The 21,965-nt window shown below is 35.7% G+C and overlaps 1 long non-coding RNA gene across 1 annotated transcript in view; it reads right to left on the minus strand.

Annotated features, from left to right (window-relative positions):
* The window catches only part of LOC141516240 (uncharacterized), a 48,848-nt gene extending 33,027 nt beyond the window's left edge, over positions 1–15,821 (minus strand). Inside the window, exons 1-2 of the long non-coding RNA XR_012476646.1 lie at positions 15,747–15,821; positions 13,903–14,030 (exon numbers count right to left, since the gene is read on the minus strand). This is a non-coding gene — a long non-coding RNA (uncharacterized LOC141516240). The remainder of the gene's footprint in view (positions 1–13,902; positions 14,031–15,746) is intronic.
* Between the last annotated feature and the right edge of the window lie 6,144 nt (positions 15,822–21,965).

A 21,965-nucleotide genomic window follows, 5' to 3' on the forward strand; every position in this document is an offset into this window, starting at 1 on the left:
TCTTTTTAGTTTTTTTGCAAGGCAAACGGGGTTAAGTGGCTTGCCCAAGGCCACACAGCTAGGTAATTATTAAGTGTCTGTGACCGGATTTGAACCCAGGTACTCCTGACTCCAAGGCCAGTGCTTTATCCACTACACCACCTAGCTGCCCCGGTAGTTGGTTCTTGGTTGCATTCCAAGCTCTTTTGCCTTCTGGAATGATATATTCCAAGCCCTATGAGCTTTTAATGTAGTTGCTGCTAAATCCTTTGTGATCCTGACTGCAGCTCCACGATATTCGAATTGTGTCCTGGCTGCTTGTAATATTTTGTCTTTGACTTGGAAGTTCTGGAACTAGGCTATAATATTCCTGGGTGTTGTTTTTTTATCTCTTTCTGCTGGAGATCATTGGATTCTCTCAAATTTCTATTTTGCCTTCTGCTTCTAGGATAACAGGGCAATCAATTTCCTGTAGGAATTCCTTTTTTTTTTTAGGTTTTTGCAAGGCAAATAGGGTTAAGTGGTTTGCCCAAGGCCACACAGCTAGGTAATTATTAAGTGTCTGAGGCCGGATTTGAACTCAAATACTCCTGACTCCAGGGTCAGTTCTCTATCTAATAAGCCACCTAGCCACCCCAGGAATTCTTTAAAAATGAGGTCAAGCCTCTTTTCCTGATCATAGCTTTCAGGTATCCCAATAATTTTTAAATTCTTTCCTGATTCTGTTTTCCAGATTAGTTGTTTTTTCAATAAGATGTTTTACATTTTCTTCTAATTTTTCATTTTTTTGTGTTGAAGTATTGTGTCTTGATTTCTCATAAAGTCATCAGCTTCCTTTAGCTCCATTATACATTTGAAGGATTTGTTTCCTCAGAGAGCTTTCTTATCTCCTTTTCCATCTGACCAATTCTCCTTTATAAAACATTCTTCTCCTCAATAAATTTTTGAACTGTTTTATCCATTTGACCTAAGCTGGTTTTTAACATGTATATTTTCTTCAGCATTTTTTTTGGATCAGCTTGACTAAGCTGCTGACTTCATTTTCATATTTTTTTCTGCATCTCTTTCATTACTTTTCCCAATTTTTATTCTATCTCTCTTACTTGATTTTCAAAATCTTTTTTAGTTCTGTCATATCCTGAGCCCAACTTCCACTTTTCTTGGACTTTTTATATGCAGAAACTTATATTTCCTCATCTTCAATCTTTAGTAAAAAACAAAACTATTTTGACTGGACTCACTAATCTCAAGTGAATTGTCACTGTATCAAGACAATCCTTCCAAATTAATTCATTATTCCATTCACTACAATGGTTCCACTGGATTTTTTTATCTTTTAAATTTCTCATTGTACCCCTTACCTACACCCTATCAATCAAGGACCTAGCTTGATAGTTCACTGAAAAAGACTGAGGCCATTCAAAGAGAATTTCTTTTTTCTCTCGCTTCCTTCCTTTGTATTACTCAGATATGACTATCACTTCAATTATCTTCTCAGTCACTCCTAACTCACATAAAGAAGTAGACCTGCATCTCATCCTTGTCAAGTCAACTCCTTTTATATATGCACCCTTGGTCTTATCCCTCTTCATCTTATGAAGTCGACTTCTCCTTCTAGTATTCATATTCTCTCACTAAACTTCTCCCTCCTTTTCTATTTGGCTGATTCTTCTGCCTATAAATATATTTAACTTACTTTTGAAACATCTACACTCCATTTAACCATCCCTTCTAGATGATTCTTGTCCTTTGTTATCAAAGAAAATCAAAATGACATCACTATGTTTGTGACAAATTACAGTGTGTCCAATTGCAGCTAATTCAGACCAATATGAGCTCAGAATGTTCTGCCACAAGTCAGGACCAAATAGTCTATGTGAACACTTGGGTGCTTACTTTAAACCTACAAATCCTGCATTTCCTTTGAGTTGCTTCAATTCTTCCTTGCTCATAGAGTACAGCACCCTCTCTGATAAAGGCATGCCATGCTGGATGATCATGTACTAGTGTCTACCATACTGTGCAATTCTAAGAAGAAACTTGCCTAAGGTCAAGCAGGCAATAAGTGGTAAAGGCAGGTCCTTGAACCCAATCCTAGAACCTAAATGCAGTATGTTTCCCTCTGTTACATCTAGCATTCTTGGCTGTTAAGAGACAACTGAGATTCCAAAACAGTGGTGTAAATAGAAACTGATCCCACTATTTCAAAAGAGGGATCCTTGAGGGCTGCATGTCGATCTAGTTATAAAAATACTCATCTGTTATATTTAATTTTTTTTGCTATATATCTTCTAATTAGATTTAGATCAAAGTTAGGTAAGACTCCATAGCAGGATGGGCTGTGGGAGGTGTTCAGGTCAGGTTTTGACCTGTCTGTTTTAGAATACTAGTGAAATGTAAACTTTCACACAGACTTGGAGTTGGAGAGTAGAAGTTCATTGAGTTATAGATGAAAGGAGAAAAAATGCTTCTGAGAGTTTGACCCTTTATTTATGATCCACAGTATTAAAAACTTAGCTTCTCAATTAAAACTCAGAGTGAGGTTATATCTCTCTGCAATTACAAAACCTATTTTCCAAAATAGAAACCTATTTAGGCATTCTATTTTTTTGCACCACAGGTACTGAATAGTCAGCTTCATTGACTTTCTCATTGGACATCACACTGCTTTGCCTTTATGGGATGCAGCCAGAGGAACATACCTCATGAGTTGACTTCACATTTTCTCCAGTCCATCTCTCATTCCATCGTCAGGATAATTTTTCTTATATCTAGTCATATTATTTATTCCTTAGCTCAAAAATCATTGTCAGCTCCCTATGGAAGGTTTAAGGAAGCTTCAGACATCTTCTATATAACATTCAATTCTACCTACAACCTGATATCCCTTGGATTTCCACCTTTAGGTCATTTTACTTTACTTTCAGGGTAATTCTGTTGTTCAAATGAAATAGCAAAATAGAAATTGCAAACGTGAGGAAAGTTTAGATATATAACTATAGGTGAAATTGGAGTCATAGGAAAGTATTTATTTAAAAATATCCATAATAATACTTTTTAAGTAGCAAAACAAAACATCTGGAAACAACATGGGTATTCATTGACTGAAGAATGGTCAGTTAAACTGCAGTATATAAATATAAAGTGATAGTTTTATAATGGGAAACCTAAATGGTGCAAGGGTTAGAATACTTGACCTGGAGTCATGAATAACTGAATTCAAATATGACCTCAGACAATTATTAGCTGAGTTACTCTGGTCAAGTTACTTTGCTCTATTTTCCTCAGTTTCCTTATCTATAAAATGAGTTACAGAAGGAAATGACAAACCACTTCCATTTCTCTGGCAAGAAGCCTGAAATGGAATCCCAATCAGCTAGACTTGATTGAAAAATAACTGAATGGGCACAAAAAATCAGAAGCCATCTAGTCCAATTCTCTCTTTACAGCAGAGAAAAATGAGATGCAAAGAAGTTGAGACATCCAAAATTACAGAGGTAATATGGGACTAAAATAAAATAAAACATATCTAGGTGTGTGGCCTTGAGCAAGCCACTTAATCCTATTGTCTAGCAAAAAGCTAAAAGAAAAAAATAATAATAACAACATAAAATAATATAAAACAACACATTTCTGTAGCCATTTAAGATTTAAAAAAGCTTTCTACACAGCAAATGTGTGATGACAATAATGATAAATAAATAAATAATTATGATGATGATGATGATGATGCTAATAATAGGGCAGCTAGATATCTAAGTGGTTAGAGCATCAGGCTTGGAGTCAGAAAGACTCATCTTCCTGAGTTTAAATCTGATTTCAGTCACTTACTAGCTGTGTTACCCTGGGCAAGTCATTTCAGCCTATTTCCCTCAGTTTTTTTCAATTATAAAATGAATCAGAGAAGGAAATGTCAATCTACTGAAGAAGTATCTGGGCCAAGAAACCCACAAATGGAGTCACAATGTCTAGGCACAACTGAATATCAACCTAGTATTATAATGTAAGAAACCATAAATATAAATAAATTAAATAAATTTCGGAAGACTTGTATTAACTGATACAGAATAAAGTTGGTAGAATTGGAATAATTTGCATGATTTCCCAATTTGTATCAAGTAATCAATGATGACTTCATTGGTGAAGCATGTCTCTTGTGCCTCTCAGCAGAGAGAGGTGGTAGACTAGAGATATGAAATAAGGAATATATTTTCACATACAATGAGTTTTGTGTTGGTCAGGATTCACTTACTGCCTCTCTAAAACACCACAATATGTTTGACAGTTTAATTTGCATTATTAACTTTTTCTCCATCACTTTCTATCACCATACAATAAAGACAAGCATATCTAGCCCTTATTTGTTATTTTTGCTGTTTTCTGGGTTAGTTCCAGCATAATCCCTGATGATGATTTAATTTTCTTGTATTATGTTTTTTTAGGTTTTAGGTTTTTGCAAGGCAAACAGGGTTAAGTGGCTTGTCCAAGGCTACACAGCTAGGTAATTATTAAGTGTCTGAGGCCAGATTTGAACTTAGGTACTCCTGACTCCAGGGCCAGTGCTATGTTTTAAAAAGAAGTGTTCTGTGAAGGATCATTGGGAGGTAACAGTGATTTAAAAACTAAAGAAAAAAAGAAACAATAAAAATATATAAAAATTAAATAAGCTAGACTACTTTGTTAAGAGCTGTTCTTATTGACCTCATAGGTTGTCTGTGATCACTGCTTCCAATTCTGTGTTCACATTTCTAACTGGTTTTTTTAATTAAGATCTGTTCTATGTGATTGCATACAAATAGAAGCATAAGTATATGGATTAAGCTCGTATAACTCTTGTCTCAAAGTATACTGGTGTAAGATTCTCCTCCTTATTGTTAGAAACGATGACCCTGCTCTGCTCTGTATGAGGAGTGGGGAGAAGCTGATGAGATGCATGAGAGATCCTGCATTTTCCAATCCCTTTGTGACTCTTCAAGGAGCAGTTCCTTTGGGACTCATAAAACTTTAGTTCTTTTCAGAACTCATCAAGATTTTGTATTTTTTAAGCAGCAAGTCACTTCAAATGCTTCTGGTCTTCAATTTTAAGAAGAAAGATGGAAGAAGCCAATCCTGCTTTAGATTGTTGAAGGAAAATATTGGAAGGCATGAAAGGAGTTGGCCACTTCCATCATAACCCTTTTTGAGGTTATGGGGAGTTTCTCTTTGGGTGAGATTCAAGAAACTCTTGGTTTAGTTTCCAATGAAAGAGTTCCTTCATTCTTTATAGTCTGGTATATATTTCATGTATACCTTCTCTGATTCCTATATTGGTACAATTTGTATATATGGGTTTCTTTGTTTTTGTTTTGGGGTTTGGGCTTCTTTTTTCTCTATGTGTGTTAAATTATGAAACAAATATTAGGCAGGAAAGGAGTCAAACCTTGGATATAGAACTTGGGCTTCTGATTCGTCCCAGTAATACAGACAAAGTGATTTGAAAATTAAATGGAAACTGATACATCCTCTATTCTAATTATATTTAAGGAAGTAGATACATCAACTTCTAGCTCAGTATCTCCTTTCTCTAAAATTAATTGAATGATGGTCTCTGATTCCTATTTTCTGCTTCCCCTCCTGGCAGGCATGAAAATGTCCCTTGGGAGAAGTATAGGAGGAGAAGATATTAGAGAAGTCTATTCTACTTCCTTTTGACAGCTCTCCCCAAATGTAGGTCCCTCACTACACATGTGGGGCCCACTCTTCCTTATATTACTAAGTTAAAATATCAAAAAAAAGATTTGATAGACATAAGCCCTTAAAAAGTTTTGATTACATTTTTAAAAATTTATTTACACATTACTAAAATATTCTTGTTGCAAGAGTAAACACAATACCCCCTCTCCCCACAAAATTAAAAAACCCTCATGAGAAATAAAGTGAAGGAAAGAGAAAAAAACATACACTTCAATCTGTGTTCTGATACCATCAGCTCTGTCTCTGGAGTGGATCACATTTTTTATCATAAATTCATCAGAGAAGTTCCATATTTTTCCACAGTTGCTGTTGCTGCTTGTAATTCTCTCCACCCATTCCTCTCCATTATTTTTTATATTTTCTCTCTCCTTTTACTCTGTCGCTCTTCAAAAATGTGCTGTAGGGAAGCTGGGTGGTGCAGGGGACAGAGCACTGGCCTTGGGGCCAAGAGGCCCCTAGCCTACATCCCACCCCAGAGACCCAGCAACCACCTAGCCCCTAGGTCCTGGACAGGCCACCAAATCACACCATCTTACAAAAAGTAATAAAGAAAATGTGTTATGTCTGATTATCCTCTCCCATGATCTACCCTCTCCTCTATCACCTACATCCCCTTCCCCTCCCCTGTCTCCTTTTTTTCCTCTAGAGTTCTATATCCTATTGGGTATGTATGCTGTTTTCTTTTTGAGCCATTCCTGATGAGAGTGAAAGCTCCCTTATTCCCCCCTCACCCCTTCTATACCATTGCAAAAGCTATTTCTTGACTTGTTTACATGAAATATGTTAGCCTATTCTTACTCTCCTTTATCTTACTCCACATGCATTTTGTCACCCATTGACTCCAGTTTCACAACATATTATACCTTAAAATTCAGCTCCCTCCTGTGCCTTGTCTACATAGTCTCCTTCTAACTGCTCTAATAAATGAGAAGGTTCATATGAGTACTATCAATATGAGCCTCCCATGCACGAATATATGCAGTTCATTATCATTAATCCCTCATAATTTACCTTTCTTTCCTACTCTCTGTTTCACCTGAGTCCTATACTTGGAGTTAAAGCTTTCTGTTCAGCTCTGGCTGTATCAACAGGAACATTTGAAATTCCCCTGTTTCATTGAAAGTTTATCTTTTCCCCTAGAAGAGGATGTTCAGTTTTGCTGGGAAGTTGATTTTTGGTTGCATTCCAAGCTCTTTTGCTTTATATTACAAGCCCTACGAGTCTTTAATGTAATTGTTGCTAAGTCCTGTGTAATCCTGATTGTAGCTCCATGACATTTGAATTGTTTCCTTTTGACTGGTTATAATATTGCCTTTTTAATTTGGGGGTTCTGGAACTTGGCTATAATATTCCTGGGGTTTTTTTTGGATCTCTTTCAGGAGGATATTGGTGGATTCTCTCAATTTCTTTTTCTTTGCAAGGCAAATGGGGTTAAGTGGCTTGTCCAAGGCCACACAGATAGGTAATTATCAAATGTCTGAGACTGGATTTGAACCCAGGTACTCCTGACTTCAGAGCCGGTGCTTTATCCACTGCACCACCTGGTCACCCCGGATTCTCTCAATTTCTACTTGCCCTCTGCTTCTAGGATATCAGGGAAGGTTTTCCTGTAGGAATTCTTTATAAATGAAGTCAAGACTCTCTTCTGATCACGATTTTCAGGTAGCCCAATAATTTTTAAGTTGTCTTTCTTGGATCTGTTTTCCAGATCAGTTGTTTTTTCACTGAGATATTTCACATTTTCTTCTAGGCTTCCTTTAGTTCCATTCTACATTTGAAGTATATGTTTTTCTGAGACAGCTTTCTTATCTCCTTTTTCATCTGGCCAATTCTGCTTTTTTGAAGGCATTCTCCTCATTAATTTTTTTTTTGATTATTTTATCCACTTGACCTAAACTGGTTTTTAACATGCTTTCTTCAGCATTTTTTGGACCTTCTTGACTAAGATGTTGACTTGGTTTTCATGTTTTTCCTGCATATCTCTCATTCCCTTCAATTTTTCCTCCACCTCCCTCATTTGATTTTCAAATTCTTTTTTGAGCTCTGTCATAATCTGATCCCAATTCTATATTTGAGCCTCCGTGGAACCAAAGTAATTGTCTATGGTCAGGTTCCTTTTTGCTCATTTCCCCAACCAGTGCCCTGGTTTTGGAGTGCTTCCTGAGCTTTTGAGTATTATTGGGACCCCCCCCCCAAACAAGGACCTCAGTTCCTTCAAGGTCTTCTGAGAGGCTCTGACTGCTCTCCTGGTCTGTGCTCAGATCTGTGGATGCACAAACACACCCCTCTGCCAGGGGCTGTGAGGAAGGTCCCTGTTCTAGTACAGTATGGGGGCCCAGACTGTGGCCAGGGTCTGAATACGGACAAAGCCCCAGAATCCTATCCCAGGGACAAAGGACAGACCTTGACAGTATTCCCCTCCCCAAATTCCCTTACCTTTCATGGACTGAGCACTCTGGAAGCAGCTGTCAGGTGGTTCCCTGCTGGGTGACTCTGTGGGCCTGCTTCTGTTTCTTGGAATCTGGGCTGAGCTGAGATCCATGCTGAGGGCTCTGTGCTCACTTTGGCAGAGGTTTCTCCTATGATCTTCCAAGTTGCGCTTGGTGCTTCCTGGGTTGGCAGGTCAGGAAACTGCTTCAGCTGCCAGGTGCCCTGGGGCTGTTCCTGGGGCTGTTCCCAGAAGGCTGGAAGTCCTTTGCTCCCCTCTCCAACCATGTGGAGTCTTCCCATTGTCTTCCAGGTTACTTTGGGCTAGAGAATTGCTTCACTGGATCTTTCTGTGGGTTCTGATTCTCAAAAATTTTGTTAGAGTCATAATTTTAATATTTTTGACATATTTTGGAGAAATCTCCTAGGAAAGGCTGTTCTCCTGCTGTAATCTTGACTCTGCCCTTTCAAAACCTCTTTAGAAAAGTTCTCATCTTTGGAGTGAGAAATGAGAGCTTTGGAAATTGCCAACATTTTTTATAGGTGTGTCCTAGAATAGCCTACATGTAATGATCTATGTAAAAATCCATGGAAAATTCTCATAGAGAAAAAAAAAACTCATCCATGAGCAAATTTATTATTTTTTCTGAACTTAAAAATTCCTCTTTTCTTCCTGGCTGTCCATAATCAAATAAAACAGCATGCTCTTCAGATATTCATCATGATCACTGGGAGTTTACATGTGGGCCTAGTAGCCCAAATTTGAAAAGTAATGGTCAGTGGAGTTTACAAAAATTCTCTCAAATCAGTTCACAGCAGCTTATTCTCTGAAGTGAACTGCAGAACTCTTTTGACCACATTCTCTTCATAAGATTCATTTTAATTTATAAAAATTATTGTTATGTATTAGCATAAAGGAGGCAACCACAAGACAGAGAGTAAAGCATTGCACATATAAAGTCAGAAAGCCTAGATTGAATTCTGATTTTCATTTCCTAATTGTGCTATATTAGAAAAGTCGCTGAACCCATTTGGATCTCCATTTCCTCTTCAGGAAATGAGGGCACTGGATAATGCCAGGAGCACTTAACTTTTTTGCATCATGGAACCCTTTGGTTATCTAGTGACTTCTATGGACCCTGTATCAGAACAGAATTTTTAAATATATAAAAAAATTATAAAGGACAAAGGGAATATGCATTTACAGAGTTCCTATTTTAGGTTAAGCACTTTTTATAAATATTATCTCTTTAGATCCTCACAAAATCTATTATTATTCCTGATCCTACAAATGAGTAAAATAAGAACAGGAGTTAAGTGAGGGTCACCCAGCTAGTAAGAGTCTAAGACCTGATTTCAGCTTGTCTTCCTGATGCTAGACCTGACCCTCTATCCACTTTCCATCATCTGCCTCTAAAAATAAACTTTCATCATATTAAAACAAAGATGTTATTTTTCCCCATCCAAATTAATAGATGTGAAATCTATTCATAACCTAGAGACCCCCAAATTCCAGGACTATATGATTTTTGAATTCTGGGGTTTGAAAAGGGGGAGATCTTGGCAAGGTACAGCTAAGATAAAGGATCAGGTCTGGAGTCAAGAAGACTCATTCTTCTGAGTTCAAATCTTGCTTCAGATGTTTACTAGCAGAAAGACCATGAACAATTCACTTAATTCTCTTTGCCTGACTTTCCTCATCTGTAAAATGATCTGGAGAAGAAAATGGCAAACTAATATCTCTGCCAAGAAAATCCAGTAGGGTCATGAGGTCAACTAAAAACAATTGAATAAGATAAATTCACCTGGTGACTTCTTTATATAATTATTCCTTTGATGACTATTTTCTATTTTCTCTGATTCTTCTTTAATCAAAAATTTCTGACTAGAATGACCTATTTTGTTTCAGAGCAATGGAAAAGCACCACATGACATCGGTCCCACTGCATAGCTTGATTCTATTTGCCTCTTTGCTAGAGTGAAAAATTTGGAATCAGAAAAACCCAGATGTGATTCATCCCTCAGTTCTTCCCACTTGTATTGTCCTGGAGAAGTCACTATCTTAGCCTCTTTATCCTTATCTGAAAAAAAAATTCATATTTCACTGAGTTATTGTGAGAATCAAATGAGAAAAATATAATCCTATAAACACATGCTATTTATTATTATTATTATTATTATTATTATTATTATATTATTTTGTGAGTGTTCTTGATCCTCACTGAAAGGAAATTTAAGGCAAATTGAGTGCTTAGCAATAGAAATTGTGTTCAAATCCTGGTCTTGCTACTTCAAAAATTATTTGATGTCCTTGGCAGACCCTTTCCAGGTCTATTTCCTTCAAAAGGAAAAGGTTGGATCACAAGATGATTGGATTCCTTTTTAGCTTTAAATCTGTGAGCCTGAGCACTAGGAACACCAGCAATCTCATCTAGACCAAGCATCTTAACTTTTCTGAACCTCCTCCTCATAAGAGTGCAGATAAATATTTGGCCAACCTTCAGTGTACTGGCTCTTCAGTGTTGGAAATGTAGATACAGATGTAGTGTTCTCCTCTTTCTTCTCAGAAGGGGATGGATAATTCATCTTCTTGTGAGACAAGCATGGTCAATTATTACTGGGAAATGGCCTAAATAGCCAGTATTATGTACCTAATTTCAGTTCTTGGAAGACATAGTAAATATCACAAGAAAGGAAAAACTCATACTTGTTCACCAGTCCTTATGTTTTCAGGTGAGAAATATGTTCTGCCTGCCAGATCTTCTGTCCTACTTTTCAAATGAAACTTTTTCTCCCCTCATGTCTAATTGTTCTTTGATACTTAATAGTTGATCTTTAGGACAGGGAAAAATCAATATTTGCCGACAAGTCAATCCTTTTCTGGACCTCAACAAAAGAAGAAAAGGACTAGATGAATATTTTTTGAATTTGCCACAGCTTTTATAAAGCTCCAAACCTCTTAGGTCAGCAGAGTCTATGATGACTACTAACGTGTACAGATGTCTTTTGAAAATGCATTACAAAAATACTTACCTAAGGCATATTTCTTTATTCCTTTACCCAAGTGGTTAGCACAAAGAATTCTGGGGTAAATCTTCTAAAGACAGGTAATGCTTTACAGAAATCCAAACAGTGGGGAATACAACAAAGGAATGAAGAGTAACATACTGTGGGTTGTGTTGATGGGAATTGGAAAAGGGTTAGAACAAAATTAAGACATGATAGTTAAGGCAGAGGCAGTGGGGAGTGCTCCATTGGTTTGGAGTCAGTCATATTCTATAGCACATGGGGGTAGGTTGAGAAGGTCATAAAATTTAGTAAAGCTATGCAAGGAGCCTCCTATGGTTCAACCCCATCATTTCATGAATGCAGAAACATAGACCTAGACTTGATGAAGTGACTTGTCAAAGGGAATAGTGGGAATAAAAATTATGCCCCTGCTTGCACATGGTTGAGGAGATATTTCTTTCTGGATTTGTGAATGAATATATATGTGGTGGACAGAGTGCTTGACTTGGAATCAGGAAGACCTAAATTTGTCTTCTGCCAAAGACACCAGGTGTATGGCCCTGAGTAAGTTATTTACCTCAGTTTTTTCACCTGGAAATTGGGGATAATAATAACAACTACTCATGTTGTGGGGAGCAAATGAAAAATAATATGACAATTGTGATGAATGAGATCAAGTACTTTGAAAATCTTAAAAGTGTTATCTAAAGGTAAGGTATTACATGGGGTAGCAAGGTAGCACAGTTGGCAGTTAACAGGTCCTGGAATCAGGAAGAGCTGAATTCAAATCTAACTTCAGAATTTACTAGCTGTATGATTCTGGGCAAGTCACTTAACACTGCTTACCTCAGTTTCCCCATCTGTTAAATGAATGGGAAAAGGAAATGTCAAACCACTCCAGTATTTTTGTCAACATAAACCTGGAATGGGATCATGAAGAGTCAAATGTGTCTGAAACTCCTGTACAACAAAAAGGTATTATATATACTCACCTGCATATGTATGAGATATACCAAAGTTTTAGGGCAAACTTAAACTTTAACACCTGGAAATTGCCCAAAGCCTTTTGGGTTTCCCAAATATATACATACATACATACATACATACATACATATATATATATATATGCATGAATATGTGCTTGCGTGTACATGGGTGTATGTGTATAGTATATTTGTATATGTTTGTGTGTATTACATACCTTTCTGTTCCTCATTATTATCATAAACAAGAGGAAGGCTAGAATAATGGTGTCCGATTCAAGTAGAAATGAAGACTAAGAAACTGGAAGTAAAGATCTCTATTGACTTGGAATCTATGCTTTATTGCATTTTTGGTTATTTTGATAATCATTCACAGTTACATTTAAATTTACTTCCTTTCTTAGGAATATTGTGGTTTGTTTGTAGTCTACCTGTGGTGTTTTTGACACATTTGGGCTTGCTGACCTCTATGATTCTTTCTAAGACTCCATGAACCCTAATCTTTGGATATTTTCTATTGTTAAAAATGTTTCAGTAATCTCTGTTATCTTCTATTTCTAAGCAATATCTAATCACGCTGAGTTGCCAGATTTCTTCAAACAGTTAATATGTGAAACAACATAGAATGGTAATTAACTATAGCCACTGTATATAGATGGTACTACCAATGAACAATTAAGTTGCCATAAATAACTATTGATGTACATGTTTAATGCACCTTTTTAATAAAATTGATAGGTATATGATTCATGTATCTATATTCAGGTCAGCTTTGATGAAAACATGAGAAATGAACAAAATTTCAACATTTTTTAAAGCAGAATATATCTTTAAGGGGAAATAGATGAGATATTCAGATAGGATTAGTACCTCTGGCATGAGGACTTACTGAGATCTTTTCAGTGATGCTTATCTGCCTCTATCATCACAGACACCAAGATCATTCACTGCATTTAAAGTCATCACCAATTGTCTTCACTTTTGTTGTGTCACTAGACTTCAATGACTCAGAAAGAGAATGAGGTTGACAACTTTGTTCAACTCTGTCTCCCTTAGATCTGGTTCACTTATAAGTCAAGATATTATCCATGAAGCCACTGGTTATCTTCAAAAATGAAGGCTAAACAACAACAATATTGACAAAACCACTCACTGAAAAGTACAGAAAATATAAGATTCTGTTATTTTTTGTTGATTATTTAAAAAAGTTATTTAATACAGTGAAATGTGATATTAAATTATCTCCTTTAGTATGATAAAATATATTTCAATGAATGCAGTCACTGAATTAATTCTTTTATGTTCATCTGATTACTACTGCTAAGCAAGGCATTGTAATATATATGCCAAATGAATTGACCTATATTACTGAGAATGATATTCAGAATCCAGATGGAAGAGGGATTCCTTTTAGATGCTGAGCTCCTATTGTTGGCAAATGAAAGTGTTTCCTTATTAATAGCCTTAATTATTCAGAAGAATATCTATAAACGATCTCAAGGTGAAAGAAGTCTAATTTATATACTATGGCATGGAGTTGGAATATCAGTCCACTGACGAATCCAATTTACCACAAATCTACAGATAATCCATGAATTGGTCACAGAATTAAAGAGTAAGCAAAAGGCATTTCTGGATTTCATTATGAATTTGGGATTTGAACTCAGCTTTCCTGACTCCCATATCAGTACTCTCTCTTCTGTCCTTTGCTGCCTCTTTTGTGTTCTTGTTTCAAGAAAATTGTCCTAATCTTTCATTATTACTCACATACCTGTATTTCCCAAACTCTTGATATTCTAGGACCATATCCATCTTTGAAAGGCAGGACAGATTAAGTTGTTTTATAAGCCATCAGCATGAAAAGCATCTGACATTTTGAAGAGAACCTCTAGTTGTTGCCTAGAGACAGAAAATAACAGAAGTTACTGACTTATTTTCTCAAGAGAAAAATAACAGATTAGGGTCGTGGAGTAGGAGTTGAATGTCAGAGTCATCCAGCTCAATTTAGAGAGGTGAGTGCTTTGCTCATGGTCACATAGTTGGGATAGAGAAGAATAACATTCTGGGTCCAAATACTGCTCCATATACTGGCCCCATTCAGAACAACACAGCATGGATGGTTGATAGCATATCATTTGATCCTGAAATTGAATATCAGACTAATTTATTGATTATTCATTCTAGCCATGGTGTTTTGACTTGCCTAAAGTTATGTTTGAAATGCTACCATAACCTACCTTAATGAATGAAATAAATGAAAGCAAAAAAGCATCTAATTAATCTCTTGAGTTCCCTTTGAATTGAGAACTAGAAGACTAATGAGAGAATGAAAACAGCATAGGCAGAATAGGAGAAGACTAATCAAGTGCTGATTTCTCAACTGGGGAATTAGATTAGAAGCTTCACATCTTATGTCTTAAATATAAAGCACACTGGTGAAAGGTTGTCATAATTTCTTATTTCAATATTCAAGCAATTTCTTATTTATTTAGTGTGAGAACTCTTCCATGATTTAGAATAGGAATTACTAGCCCCTTTTGTGACATGGATCCCTTTGGGAGTCTGGTGAAGACTATGGATTCCTTTTTAGAACCTAACATTTCTACTTCTCAAGACCTGGGCTAAGCCTTATAAATGAATAATAATGATGATGGTGATGATGATGATGATAATAATAATAATCTAACATTTCTATGACTTACTGTATGCTCTATAATTACTAAGTACTAAGTAGGACAGCTAGGTGGTGCAGTGGCTAGAGCGCTGACCTTGGATTCAAGAAGATTCAAATGCAGCTCAGACTCTTGACTTTACTAGCTGTATGATCTTGGGCAAGTCACTTAACCCAGATTGCCTTACAGGACCATCTTCAGTCATCCTGATTCATCTTTGACCATAGGACCCAGATGTCTCTGGAGGAGAAACTAAGGTTGGTGACTTAGCACAGCACCCCCCCTCACTCAATTCTAATTCACGTGCTTGTCATGGCATCACATTTCTGATATTGTGGTCTTCTTTGAAAATGAAGGACAAAACATTATAATTACAAAGTACTTTACAATTCTCTTATCATTTGATCCTTCCAACTATCTTGTGAGATAGATGTTATTATCTTCATTTCACAGATGAAAAAGCTAAGACAAAAGGAGGTTAAGTTACTTGCTTAGATCATATAGCTAGTAATTGGCTGAGATTAAATTTAAACTCAGGTCTTCCCGTCTCAAGCTACTCTCTCTATTAATGGATAAATTAAAATACATAGGATGCTAAAGTAAACAAATTATATTGAAATGGTCATCAAAATATTTTTGAAAAACAAATTTATGACTCAATTAAAATGATGGATTTCAGAGGATGGTACATCATAGATTTCTGTGTCTTCTTCAAAAAAATCAACTGATGATTCTGATAATGGCTAATGATGATTCTACAGACTTTGTTAGATTAGTTTTTGACTAATAGATAAACTGTCCTTTGACAGCTGAAAATTTAGCCTTTTCAGTTTGGGAAAAAAAACTATTAAAACTTAAGCTATAGTTGGCATTGACTCCAAGTACTCTCTGTGGCATGATTAAGCACCATAATAAGACTTTTACTGAGGAATCTATAACTCACTGAATCTTAGGAATTAACAAACAGTACAGCCAACCAGTTGCTCTCCATTTAATTCAATTCAGTAGCATCTGTCTTGGTTCTGAAGAACTTTCATCTTATTAGGAGGGATGCATAAACAAGTAGAATCACTATGGGATAGAATGTGAACATGTATAAGAGAAGTACAATGAAAATTCTAGAAGCTTGAAGGAAGGAGAGATTACTTCTACCCATCACTTCCTTTTCCTTCATCAAAAAAGTGGCACTTGAATTGAGACTTGAAGATAAAGTGAGTAAACTTTCACCTGAGAGAATTCAGAACAAAGAGTAGAAGTTTGCAAATAGACTTAAACCTAGTCTTAGGAAGACCTGGGTGTGATATCCTATTTCCGCCTCTTATTAGCTATACGATCTAGGCAAGTTATTTCTTCTCTATAGGCTTTATTATCTTCCTCTGCAAAAAGTGTAATAACAATGATAGTATCACTTTCATGGGGCTTTTATTAGGATGAAATGAAATAACAGAAGAAAAGTTCTTTGAGAAACTTGAAGTTCCATATACAGGTCAACTGTCTTCATCAACATCTCATTCTTAAAAAAATAAAGTTTAGATAGAAACAGCCCTAGGACAATTAATTGTCATCTTACTATTCCTTTATATTGAGGGTTCAGTGGATCATTGCAAAGATGGATAAAATAATTAATTTTTGGAGTTGAATATATGTAAGAAGAATCATTGATATGAGAGTAGATAGAATGATAGGAATGATAATTGTTCAACATGTTATATCAGCAATATGATTTCTCATCCTTGGGATTTCCTCTGCTAGGTCTCTATACTTTGAAAGTATTATAATTATTACCATTGTAATTATTGCAGATTATTGTTCAATAATAAGAATTTAGTGAGATCAATCTTAGATATATACCCTGTCTCCAGAAAACAGGTGCTTGGCAGGAAGTAAACAAATACTTGTATTTTACCCTGGTTGATATCCATGATTGCTCCACATCATAGAGACTTCTGTCAACTCTGCGAAAGTGAAGGAACTCAGAGGTTTAGGGAGCTGGTCAAAGGGAACCATGTCTACCGCTACTAAACCTTAGGATAATAATATTTTTTTCTATTTAAGTATTGCAAATTCTTGATTCCTGGAGCAAACTAGACAGGTATTACTATGAGTTGTGGAGGACTACTCTGTGGTTGTTAGACCACAGAGAGATGGAGATGGAGCAAGCATGAGCTCACCCAAACATTCCTTCAAATAATTTGATATATTTACTAAATATTCTCCTTGATTAGGTAATTTCTTCTTTCTTATGATGCTAAATATTAGATTATTATTAGATTATTACTATTTACCTCAAAATTCATTTCCCTGGAATGGTCCCATCATTCCATCCTAGTGACAGCATCTTAGCATAGTTTTAAGAAGTTTTCATCAGTTACTACTCTCTGTTGGAAGCAGTTAGCATGGGAAGAAATAAAGCACAGAAATAGAAAAAAATTGATTTATACCCCCATCACAGTCCCACTGAGGGAATATTAAAGATCAGACAAGTTACGTTATTTGACAGTTGGGGCATACATATAGAGCCATGAGAACCAGGGAAATTCCCTCATTTAATGTCTAGAATCCATTCTCCATGTAGTCTGTTGTTTGAACTTGTCAAAATGGAAATGTGTTCTGAATCTATCATCCTGAAATAGATTTCTTGATGAAAGGATTGGTTTGAGGAAAGGCATGGAAGCATATATGAGTGATGGTGAGTAGTGTGATTTGACTGGAATATTAAAAAAGAGAGGGAATTGTGCAAGAGACAGCTAGGTGAATTAGTGAATAGAGTACCAGCCTTGGAGTCAGGAGGACCTGAGTTCAAATTTCACCTCAGATACTTAATAATTACCTAGCTGTGTGACTTGGGCAAGTCACCCCATTGCCTTGCAAAAAAAAAAAAAAAAGAAAAGAAAAAAGAAAGAGAATTATGCAACATGGCCAGAAGGGTGGGTTAGAGCCCAAAGGAGCCTGCATCTCTCTGTGGATAGAGGGGATGATTCTGAGAATTGACCTAAGCCAATAAAGTAACTATTGATGGTGAATTGTTCCTAAGAGTGGGTCCTGGAATAAACTAATTAAGTTTAAATCTGAGAGCTTGACTCTAACATCACCCCATGTTTCTATTCTTAAAGGTTGGCATTCATAGAAGACAGAATTCTCTCATATCCTGGTAGAGAAATACATATATGTATGTGTATACATGCACAGAAAAACACATCTATATACAACACATACATATGTGTTATGTGTGTGTAAAAAGGAAAGCACTGGATGAAAAGAAACAATAAGCACTTTGGTTGGGATGGAACTTTATAGTGATGGAAAATCAGATAAGTCTGGAGCTAGGTTGTAGAAGGCAATTGAAGATAAAATAAGAAATCTGGAACTGATAAGCAGTGGACAAAAATTTAAAGATCTTTTAGTAGAAGTGATCCAATCAGAGTGAGTGGTATTTAGGAGGGATTACAGGAAGAAGAAATGAAAAGGCAGATGGATTAGGTAGCTATTAGTCCAGGTGAGAAACAATAAGCAAATAACATAACATGGTGGCCCTTAGAAGTAAAGATCTGTAAAGATCCAGAAGGAAATCTATTACAGAGGGAAAATGAATAGGGTTTGATGACTGATTGGTTGGAAGTATGTAAGGGAAAGGGAGGATTTAAAATTAGGGATAAAATTGGTGTTAAAGTAGAATCAATAGAGTCTAGAGATAAAGAACATATTTGTGGGTGGGTGGGTAGGGAGTGAGGAAGAGGGAGAGGTTAACTTTGGATATATGGAATTTATAACATTGGTGAGATAAACAAGTAGAGATTTATTTGTTTGTTTGTTTGTTTGTATTTTTAGGTTTTTGCAAGGCAAATGGGGTTAAATGGCTTGCCCAAGGCCACACAGCTAGGTAATTATTAAGTGTCTGAGACCTGATTTGAACCCAGGTACTCCTGACTCCAAGGCCAGTACTTTATCCACTATGCCACCTAGATGCCCCAACAAGTAGAGATTTATAAAAGCCTTTTGGAAATTTATTTTTCAAGTAATATTTTTTAAGAGCTCATGACTTCCTGAGAATACTAAAAGAAATAAAACATTCTCTGACCTTAAGAAACTCATTGTATATTAATTTGTATATGAAGATTTGGAGAAAAATTTGGGTTAGATAAATACATTTAGGAGTCACTGGTTTAAGGAATAAGAATGGATAAAATCTGTAAAGGAAAGAATGTTGGAGGACCAATTCATTATAATAATTGTAGTCCCTTTTTTCCTTTGTACTTCAATCTGGGCATTCTCTTCACATAAATATATACATTATATTTCATAATGAAAATTACAAGATGACCTTAAGACTATGTTTATATAGGTTTCTTCTAATGCAATAAACACCTTTAAGCACTTGCTGTGCTTAAATATTGGTGATGTAATAATAGAAATTAATTAATGAATGGATCTTTAGGATGTTATTTTTTTTAGAAAATACAATATGTAAACTGGGAAAAGAGAAATACAAATAATCCTATCTGTAAATAGTATATGTGATAATGTGAGGATTGCAAAAAATAACTATCAGTGAAGGGGAAAGTAACAGATAAAATGACATATCATTGGATCTTAGAGACACAGATTCAGAGCTGAAAGAAACCTTAGAAACTTTTTAATTCACCTCTCTCATTTTATATATCAGGGCTGTCCAACCATAAGTTATTTTAGGGTTGCATTAAAATAAAATAATTATGCAGGGACCATAACCAGAATAAAAAATACAGTATACTAATATAATAGTTAGTTTGTAGTCTTACCTTAGTTAGGTTTAGCAAGCTCTACAAATTGCATCATCAGTAGGATAGATGAAGGTGTGAAAGCAAACACAAAATAACAGACAACACAACAATTTAAAGGTAGGTGCATCATAAAGACAGCATGCATTCCATAGATTGATTGAAAATTCCAACTGTAATGCTTCTTACAAACACCAAAGAAAGTTAACGTCAATGAGATTATTTATTAGTGATGAAATTAAAAATCGAATACACATTCCATGCAAATTATTATCTATTTTTTTCACTCATAATAATTAAAACCCACAGGTGGGTTGCATAAAATCACACTGTGGGTCACATCTGTGGGCTATACTTTGGACAATCCTGTTATAGATGATGAACCTGAGCCAACAGAGAAGTTAAGTGATTTAAGCCTTGAAAAAGCTAGATTTTCTTCGAGGTGGATGAGAAGGGAAAAGGTATTCCAAAGTCTGGGGGATAGTCAGTACAAAGATATAAAATTAAATCTGTAGGAATTTCACAAGCCCTTCTCATGCCTCTGTAGTAATTCGATTTTTGACAGCTCAAAGCAACTGTGACCTGAAGGAGTCCTGCTACTGTTCTGTGGGTTATAGTTTGTTAGTTTTATTAAAATTCCTATGTTTTTAGAAAGTGCTAGTTAACGGATGTCTAAACAAACTGTGGTACATGAATATAATGAAATATCAATATACCAGAAGATATGAAATTTGAAAAATTCAGAAAATGTGAGGGACTGTTGTGGGTGAGAGTACTGTAAACTTTTACTGGTTGATTGGAGGGTGCCATGGAAGTGGGAGTGAACCAGGTACTGGGGAGAATATTTAAGCACTAGTATTTGGTTTAATAAACAGAGAACTTGGAGAACTAGGAGAACTTTAAGGAGAATTTGTCATCCTTGTCTCCCTTGTCTCCTGCCCCTTCAACATTTGCCTGGGTAAGTATAAGCTAGCTGGCAGGAACTGAACACATCCTGAACAGCTAGTCAAACAGGAATTTAACAAGTAATGTCCAAGAAGACTTTTTGAATTGATGCAGTGTAAAGTAACCTGAACTAGGTAAAAAAATAAACAAAATGATTAGAATAATGTAAGGAGAAATAACAATAAAACAAAACTGAATATTATTTGACTATAATGACTAATCTTTTAAAAAATTTTATTTATTTATTTTCATCCATATGCAAGTGTATATTTAAGTTACAAAGTTTCCTTCCACCCTCCCTTCCCAGCCCCCTCCCCTCAGCAGTGAACAGTTTAGCACTGTACATACATATTTTGGATATACATGTTTACATATTAGTCATTTTTGGTATGAGGAATTAAGATTAAGGGAAAGAGATACATAAGAGATAATTTTTATAAAGTGTTCATCAGATTCTGAAGCGTTGTTTTGTTTTGTTTTGTTTTTCTTCCTCTGGATGGGGATAACATTGTCCATAGTCGGTCTAATAGAGTTGTCTCAGCTCTCTGAACTGCTTAGAGGAGCTGCTTCCATTAAGGTTGATCATCTCACAGTGTTGTTGTTAATGTGTACATTATTTTCTTGGTTGTGATCCCTTCACTCAGAATCAGATCCTGTAACTCATTTCATGCTTTTCTAGAGTTCAACCATTTATGGTTTCTTATAGAATAATAATATTCCATAGTATTCGTGTACCATAACTTGTTTAGCCATTCCACAATTGATGAACATCCCCTCAATTTCCAATGTTTTGCCACTACAAAAAGAGTTGCTATGAATATTTTGGAATATGTAGGACTTTTCCCATTTTTCATAATTTTTTCTGTATATTGACCTAGAATTGAAATTGCTAGGTCAAAGGGTATCAGCAGTTTTATTGATCTTTGGGCATAGTGCCATAATGCTCTCCATGTAATGACTGATCTTGATCTGGGAAAAGAATTCAGAATGGAATATCATCGTAAGAAACAATGTCTTATGCCATAAGAAACAATAAAGAGTATGTTTTAGAAATATTTGAACAATTTTATGAATTAATTGAAGCAGAGTGAAGTGAGCAGAACCAGAAATTTTATATATAACAATAGCACTGAACAAAAATGCACCAGTACCTAACGTTTGAAAGATTCAAGAATTTTGAGAAATGTCATGACTAATGTCATGATTCCAAAGAATGTATAGTTCATGTCCTGACAGAGAGAGAGGATGTAGTAAGTATGCAGAGTCAGATATTTATGATTAATGTGAGAATTTGTTTTGCTTGACGTTTTTTCCAGATTGGGGAAATTTTTTAATATTGAAATGTTTTTTTCAAGGCAGTGGGGTTAAGTGATTTGCCCAGCATAGATAACTATTAAGTGACTGAGGCCAGATTTGAACACAGGTCCTCCTGACTCCAGGACCAGTACTCTGTCCACTGT

The sequence above is a fragment of the Macrotis lagotis genome, chromosome 3 (assembly GCF_037893015.1).
Source record: "Macrotis lagotis isolate mMagLag1 chromosome 3, bilby.v1.9.chrom.fasta, whole genome shotgun sequence".
In the NCBI taxonomy this organism is placed as follows: Eukaryota; Metazoa; Chordata; class Mammalia; order Peramelemorphia; family Peramelidae; genus Macrotis; species Macrotis lagotis.